We start from the raw sequence: 8,914 nt of genomic DNA on the forward strand, positions 1-8,914 counted from the left end.
CAACCCTCGGTGTTGCTCCCGCACCTCGCTCAGCCAGTGAGCGGCTGGTCTGTATGTGGGATCCGAACCCTCGGCGGGAGCGCCGCCGCGCTTCCCAAGCGGCGCACTGTAGCAGTGCGCCACCGGGCTGGCCCATGCTTTTTTATAGTTATAAATTGGTTGATTGTAGAGAGAGTGACACTGGGGGCTGTCTATTCTGCCATCTTGACTGGAAGTCTGTATCTAATTTATTTTTTCTTAATTGGCCCATGATAGCTGTATGTGTTTATGGAGTACAATGTGATATTGGGTGTATTTATACTGTGTGCAATGATCATATCAGGGTATTTAGCATATCTGTTACCTCAAACATTTGTCACTTCTTTGTGTTGGGAACATTCAAAATCCTCTCAATTAGCTACTTGAAATTATACAGTAATTTGTTGTTGACTGTGGTCTTCCTGTATTGTTATAGACACTAGATCTTATTCTTCCCGTCTCTTTACAATTTCGTATCCATTGACCACCCTCTTCTCCTCCCTCTCCATACCAGTCTTCAGTAATCACTGTTCTACTCTCCACCTGTTAGATCAACCTTTTTAGCTTCCACATATATACCTTCTCAGGTTTTAATTGAACATTTTGTGTTCTGTTTTTCTCTACTCTCTTAGCAGATCAATTATACTTATTTTAGTAGAGTATAATTTAGTATGGTGTGAAAAAGCTGTAGAGTTTGCAATGTGTACACTTTTAAATAACACTGTATTGCTTCATGGGTAGTGCAGATACATTATAACACAGTATTCTCAATTCTTCCCTCCCTGGGATTCGATAAAGTTGGCCTTTGAAGCAACCAGTAAGTCATATGACAGTTTTTCTTCACTCCTTCACTTCTTAAACTTTTTAACAAGTTGCATGTGGTTTTATCCCTCTCAAATTTATTATAGTGGCCAGCAACTTAAGAGCTTATATGTAGTGTTTCTAAAAGAAATTGAGTCTGGTTATGATTTTTAAGGAGCCTTATTGAAAAACCTTCAGTCTCAGATACTGGTTCATTGTCAGATCCATAATAGCATTTGACCTGGCAGTGGTTGACATTGTGACTTTGTTTACCTTTCTTGGTACATTTATTCCGCTTTCCATGTGTAAAACTAGTAGTTAGCTCTTCCAGCTTCTTACTTGGTGTTTTGCTCTCTAAGTCATCTCTTTAGGATATCCTTTATGATGCTGCCAGTTTTTCTTTTTTTTTTTTTCCTTTTTGTCTCTTTTTTCGTGTCCGGCAACGGATCGCGACCCTCAGTGTCGCGCCCGCACCGGACCGGGACCGGCAACGGGATCGCAACCCTCGGTGTTGCGCCCGCACCTCGCTCAGCCAGTGAGCGGGAACCAGTCTGTATGTGGGACCCGAACCCTTGGCGGGAGCGCCGCCACGCTCCCAAGCGGCGCACTGCAGCAGTGCGCCACCGGGCCGGCCCCAGTTTATCTTTCAAAAATAGATTTGATTGTCACTTCCCTATTTAGAAAAACTTTTAATACATTTCCTGCTGCCTGAAGAATCAACTCAAACTTGTTGGCAGAGCATGTTAGGTTTTTGGTAGTCTGGCCTCTGTATATGTTAAAGCACTTTTTTTTTTCTCTCTTTTTGTCTTTTTTTCATGACCGGTAACGGGATCGCAACCCTTGGTGTCACGCCCGCACCGTGACCGGCAACAGGATCGCAACCCTCGGTGTTGCGCCCGCACCACGCTCAACCAGTGAGCGGACCCGTCTCTATATGGGATCCGAACCCTCGGCGGGAGCACCGCCGCGCTCCCAAGCGCCACACTCTACCGAGTGCGCCACCGGGCTGGCCCTTAAAGCACTTTTTTACAGCACTCCCCTTGCTGCCCTCCATAGCCACATCCAACTCTTATTTGTCCAAGTACATAGTATCACTCCTGGTAAAAGTGATAGTCTCTTGGTACTGCCTCCTTTCCAAACTCTACCCTAATCTTGACAAAATGTGAAGATTTCACGGATCTTCCTCACTTCCTCTCCAACAAAGTGAACAAATGACATCCTTTCACTTTTTCCTCCCTTTGTACGCATCTCTGTTGTAGCACTAACCACCTGGATCATGATTATTTAGTTCATGCCTTTGTTTCCTATACAATTCAAGGGAGGCAGATGTGGATGGGTTTCTACTTATCTCTTATTCCTGGCACCCAGTATAATCACTGGCACATAATGGGACACAGGATGTGCTGAATTGTTAAATTTGGCAATTTAATTTTTTTAAAGCAGCCTACCTGGGCATTTCTTACTTAGGAGGGAGACAGATGCTTGAGAAAGGAGGAGAAATGTCAAGACAGGAAATTTTCTCATCTTCAGAAGCTGTAATTTGCTTGCCTGCTGGGTATTTTTTTAAAATAAGCAAAACAGGATGGTCTCTTTTGCTTCTAGTGACTTTTTTGGGGGGGGGGAAATGTCATGGTTGATTTTATGTGTCAGCTTGGTTAGGCCATGGTACCAGATATTTGGTTGAACACTGTCCTAGATGTTTCTGTGAAAGTATATTTTGGATAAGATCTTGCTTTATTTCTTCATGTCTTTTCCCTTTTTTAAAAATTAGGCTTCTTGTTGACTTGTAAGAGTTTATATATGTGTTTCAGATAAAAATCCTTCATCAGACATGTATGTTGTGAAGATTATCTTACTATTCATTTTATTTATTTATTTACTTTTATTGTAATAAAGTTGATTGCACATATCTGGGGGGTACAGAATTGAACATCAATACTTGTGCAATATGTGATGCTCAAATCAGAATAATTATTATATTCAGTAATATACACTATAATTGCTGTTCATGGCCCTTTACCCATCTATTTATTTTCTTAATGTTGTCTTCTGATGTGTAGAAGTTTTTAATTTTTATGAAGTCCAGTTTATCAGTATGAGTATGTTCTCTCTAAAAAAATCTTCCTCTACTCAGAGGTCATAAAGATAGACTCATGTTTTCTCCTAGAACCTTTATAGGTTTAGCTTTCATGTTTAGGCCTATGATCCATCTTGAATTACTTTTTGTGTATGGTGTGAGGTATAGGGGGTCAGGGCTCTTTTTTGTGTGTGTGGATAGCTAGTTGTCCTAGCACTATTTGTTGAAGACTTTCTGTATTGAGTTGCTTTGGTGCCCTTGTCAAAAGTCATTTGTGTATGTGTGGAACTTTTTGTGTATCAGTTATTAGACTTTTAATTTTAGAAGGTTTAGTTTGTTTTAATGATTTGAAGGGTTAAACTCCTTTGTACTCTTTGATTTTCATTATTTTCCTTGCTATTTTTGCATGTTTGTCTTTTCATGTAAACTTTAGTAATAACTTGTCTAATTCCAACATAAAGCTTATTGCTTATTGGTATTTTCTGAAGTATAATAAATTTGTAAATTAATTTCAGGCAAACTGACAATATAATGTTGAGTCATCCTGACCATGAACTGGGAATGACTTTTCCTTTGTTCAAATCCACACTTATGTCTTTCAGGAGTGTTATAAAATTTTCCTCATCTAGATTTTGTTGCTATTATAATTAAGGTATTTCTCTACCCTTATGTCCCCTGACTGGTTGTTTTTTATATGTGTGAAGGCAATTGATTTCTCTTTTGTCAATTTTATATCCTGCTACCTCACTGATGCCTTTATTTTTTTAGTTTATCACTGAAACTCTAGAGTTCTAGATAGTATTTTAGGCTTTGCCACAAATATCTGTCATAGATACTTTTCTCTTTTCTTTCTTTGTGTCTCTCTCTCTAAAAATGTAAAAACCACTCTTAGCCTGAGGGCCAAATAAAAATAGACCTCAAGTGTGGTTTATTGATTACTGCATATCATCTGCAAATACAGTTTTATTTCTTCTATATCAATTCATATTGCCTCTAATTCATTGTCTAATTGGCTAATAATTCTAGCATAATTTATTATTATTATTTTTTTTGTCTTTTTTGTGACCGGTAAGGGGATCACAACCCTTGGCTTGGTGTTGTCTGCACCGCGCTCAGCCAGTGAGCGCACTGGCCATCCCCATATAGGATCCGAACCCGTGGCAGGAGCGCAACTGAGCTCCCAGCGCTGCACTCTCCCGAGTGCGCCACAGGGTTGGCCCATAATTCTAGCATAATTTAGAACCATTATGGATATAGTGAGTATCCTTCTCTTGTTCTTGATAACAGCGCAAAGATCTCTAGTGTTTTCCCAGGTATAAGTTACTGGCCTTAGGACTAAAGTATATATTTTGTATCTTGTTCAGCAAGCATTCATCAATTGTCATTTTCTTCTTTTTTTTAAAGTCAGGAATGGGTGTTTAATTTTGTGAAAGACTTTTTCAGCATCCACAAAGGTAATCCTAGGATTTTCCTTCCTTGTATCTTTCTAAAATGGTCAGTTCCACTAGGTTATGGCATATTCTTTTTTCTTTTCTTTTTTCCTTTATTTCTGCTTTTAAGACACAGTGACCAGTTATTTTCTTAATGTGATGCTGGGTTTTGCTTGCTATTTGTTATTTAAAATTTTGCATCAATACCCATGAATGACATTGGTCTATGTTTTTTCCTTTTTATTCTCTATCAGGTTTAGGTGTCAATGTTATAGAGCATAAAAACAATTAGTAAATTTTCATTCATTTTCAGTGCCTTGGAACAATTTATGGAGCACTGGAACAAATAGTTGGCCTGAATTCCTTTGTGAGACCATCTAGGTTTGTTGCCTTTTCAGTGGGATAGTTCCTTAGTACCTTTTTTTTTTTTTTTAGGGAAATTGGTGTGTTTAAGCTCTGTCTCTTTAATGTGTTCAGTGTGGGTAATCTGAATTTTCCTAGAAAAGTACCAATTTCTTTGGTGTTTTCAAATTTATTTGTATAGAGGCCTACAATGATGTAGTTACATGTGATTTTTAAAATTTCTTGTTTATTTTTCTTGTTACAGTATTTATCTTTTTGCATACATGAGTTTTCTCTGTTCTACTCCCCTTATTCCCTACCTCTTTCTTAATCAAGTTAGCTGGTGGTTATTTTGTTAATTTAAAAACACTAGATTTAAAAAATTAGGTCGTTTTTGTTCTGTACTCTATTTCATTGATTTCTGCTTTTATCTTTAATACTTCCATGTGCTTTCTTTTGTTTATTGTCCTTTTTTACTTTTAAAAAAAATTTATTTTACTGAAAAAATATTATTGTGGATTTTCTTTTTATCACTGTTTTACATGTATCCAGCAGTTTCTTATCATTTCTGAAATTTCAGTTTATACTTCCTCTTTCACCCATGAATCTTTATTTCCAGATAGAAGTTTTGTTAATAGTTTTAAATTTTGTTGAATCAATTCTTTTTATTGACCATATTATTTGTAATATTTCAATTTTATATAATTTTCTGATATTTCCTGATGTTTGATTTTATGTTTCATGCTTAGGGGAGAAGGTATATACTGTATTATCAGCATGTAAAGTTTGATATATATATATATTTATCCATATTCATATGATCTACTTTACTAATCATTTTGTTTAGGTCTTTTATATCATTTATTTTTTGTTTGATGTTTCTTGTACTGAGATTGGAATATTGAAGTCTCTTATTTGTGTGTTTCAATATATACATCTTCTTGCATCTCCTTTCCTTCATAAAGTAGTTGCTATGTTATTTGGTGCATAGAAATTCAGTTTTTAGATCTTCATTTTGAACTGTGACTTTTAGTATTAAAAAGTGCCCTTCTTTTAAAGTTTAATGTTTCTTATTTTGAATTCTATTTTCTTGGATATTATCTGATATCCAATTGTAAAAATTATTTCCACTTGTTTGAAATACCTTTGTTTTTACCTTTTTTTTTTTTCCTTTTTGTCTTTTTTCGTGTCCAGCAACGGATCGCAACCCTCGGTGCTGTGCCCGCACCTCGCTCAGCCAGTGAGCGGGAACCGNGTTTTTTTTTTTCCTTTTTGTCTTTTTTCGTGTCCAGCAACGAATCGCAACCCTCGGTGCTGCGCCCGCCCCTCGCTCAGCCAGTGAGCGGGAACCGGTCTGTATGTGGGATCCAAACCCTTGGCGGCAGCGGTGCCGCGCTCCCAAGCTGCGCACTGTAGCAGTGCGCCACCGGGCCGGCCCCTTTTTTTTACCTTTATTCTTATTCTTTCTGAATCCCTTTAAGTATGTTTCTTGAATACAGTATGTGACTGAGTCCAGCTTCGTAAGCCAAATTGAAAGTGTTTTCTCTTAGTGAGTTAGGTCTGTTTATATTTGTTTTTATGACTGACACATTCGGTCTCAACTGTCACAGTATTTTATAATTACATCTGTTTATTTGCTATCTTCCTTTTTCTATGATGTGTCATCTTTACTCTTTAATTTAAAGTTATATTTTCTGGCATTTATGAATGTTTATATTTGTTTTAATTCCCTATTATTTAACCTTCTGTGTCAGTTTTTAAATGGTATTCTTTTAACTCGCACAAATCAGCCTGTACAAGTTTTTCTTTCCTCTTACCCTCTCCCATTTCCTCCCAATTTTTGTCACAATGTGTAACATCTGTACCTTTGTCTTCCACCCTTATCTCAATGTTTTAGAAATGACATTTGGATATATTTAAATCTTCACTTTAAGTTCTTATGTTGAAGTTTGTTCAGTTATCTCTTGGTTTGGTGAAGCTTATCCTTTAGACTTCTTTTTTTTTTTTGTCTTTTTCCGTGTCCGGCAACGGATCGCAACCCTCAGTGTCGCCCCTACACCGGACTGGGACCGGCAACGGGATCGCAACCCTCGGTGCTGCTCCCGCGCCTCGCTCAGCCAGTGAGCGGGAACTGGTCTGTATGTGGGATCTGAACCCTTGGCGGGAGCGCCACCATGCTCCCAAGCGGCGCACTATAGCAGTGCGCCACCGGGCTGGCCCATCCTTTAGACTTCTGAAGGAGGGCTCATGAGAAGTATGTTGCCGTACTTTTAAAACTGGTTTTCTATAACCTTGAAACTTAAAGGGCAAGTTGGTGGATGTAAAAGTCTTTGACTTACACTTTCCAATATTGAGTTTTTAAAAATTGTTGTTCCATCATTGCCTTGCTTTGTGCATTCTTTGTGCAGAATCTGATGCCAGTGTAATTCTTTTGCCCCTGTAAGGTATTTTGTCTTTTTACTGAAGACACTGAAGGTTTTTTTCTTTGAAGTCTGTTTTCCTGTTATGTCTTAAGATGTTCATTTTAGGTTAATATCTAAGGTGCCTGGTAGGCACTTTCAATGTGTAGATTGAGGTCTCCTTTTATTTCTGGAAAGTTTTCTTGGATTACAGTTTTAAATATTAGTTCTGTTTGCATTGTTTAGTTTTTCTTCTTCAGGGATACAAATTAAATGAATGCTATTTCTTTTTGACTTGCCTCGCATTTTCACTATTTTTTTTTTTTTTACTTCTTTTTCTCATTTTTATTTTTTTATTATTTTCTTAGTTGATTCCCCACCTTTCTTTGATGCCTCTTATTAAATTTTTACTTGATTCTATTTTGCTTTGCATATTTTGTAACTTAGTCTTCTTTTCTTTCTGAGGTAATTTTGCTTTTTCCTTCCATTTCTTTTCTGAGTTCAGTCAGTTCTTTTAATTTCTTCTTGTAGTTTGTCTACTTCTAACATCCCAAATTTCTGATTCATGGTGATTTTTAAATATCCCCAAATGTTTGTGTGAATAGATTAGTTTAGTTTGGAGTGTTATCTTAAAGTTTTGTTCTGCTTCATGTTTGTTTCAGGAGTTTTCTTCAGTTGAAATGTGTTGGTTCTTATTTTCTGATTTTTTTGTAATAACTGTATAGATGTTTGTCCTTTTCTTCCTCATTTTTGGGTATCAGATATTTTCTAAGATTACTAGCCAGTGGCTCCCTCTTCTGTCAGTATAACAGTGTAGATTCTGAATACATTTTTTTGGTTTTTGTGTGGATGGATATATATCTTCCAACTTTTTGTTTTGCTTTTGTCTTGCAGGACCCTAAATTTTTAGTTTTTCTTTTTACTTTCACCACCCAAGTGCCAAAGGACGCCTCTCCCGTCTTTTTTGCTTTATTTCTCTCTCAGATGTTTTGCTTTTGAAGTCTGACATTCCAAATAGTGTGTACTTTTAAGTCTCTTCCCTATAAACCTACCTCTAACTTGACACAGTGGTAGTATTTTCAGGTAGGGTAGACTTGGCCTGTCTTTGCTTGCCTCAAAACCTTGCAGCAGGAGCAGGGTGAGCACGAACATGTGAGATTGCTCCTGAGATTTTTTTAATTTCTGGGTATTCTCTAAAAATTAGGCTGAGGATATGGTTTTTGTTTAGTTTAATTTTTATTTTAGTTTTAGTTTGCTACTGTTATCAGTTCTCTGGAAGTACCAGTGATAATTACATTGTTAGAACTGTCCTGATGTTTCACCCAGCTGCTTAAAGGGAAAAACTAGTAAAAAATATTTTAAGGTGTTACATATCAACTGTGTCGGAAAATTACAACTCTATTCATAGTAATAAAAACACTCAATACTTTTATAACACTTTGCACATTTCCCAACAGTGTCACATGCTTTTTCTAATACAGTCCTCTCAAAAAATCTGTTTCACAGATGAAGAAATTATGATTCAGAGAGATTAAATGAATTCCTAATGTCATCCAGCAGTTAAGTGACAGGACCATGACTTAACACAGGCTTTCCCATTTAGATTCTGTCTTTTCTGCTGTACCTCATTACTTAAACTTGTTCATACACACTGACTGTGCAAACTGGTAAACCTCCATTAGGTTTGTAGTGAGTATATTTAAAGTGATACCACGCATGAACCTTTATAGTCTGGTTTGGGTGGTGGGTGGTTTTTTTGTTGTTGTTGATGCTTTTTTTTTTTTTTTTTTTTTTTTTTTTTTTTCCGTGTCCGGCAACGGATCGCAACCCTCAGTGTTGCCCTCGTA

At 37.0% G+C, this 8,914-nt stretch overlaps 1 protein-coding gene across 1 annotated transcript in view; it reads left to right on the forward strand.

The window, feature by feature from the left end:
* The window catches only part of ERMP1 (endoplasmic reticulum metallopeptidase 1), a 68,439-nt gene that overhangs the window by 42,915 nt on the left and 16,610 nt on the right, over positions 1–8,914 (forward strand). The window lies entirely within an intron of this gene.

This window comes from Galeopterus variegatus, unplaced genomic scaffold (assembly GCF_000696425.1).
Source record: "Galeopterus variegatus unplaced genomic scaffold, G_variegatus-3.0.2 Scaffold427, whole genome shotgun sequence".
In the NCBI taxonomy this organism is placed as follows: domain Eukaryota; kingdom Metazoa; phylum Chordata; class Mammalia; order Dermoptera; family Cynocephalidae; genus Galeopterus; species Galeopterus variegatus.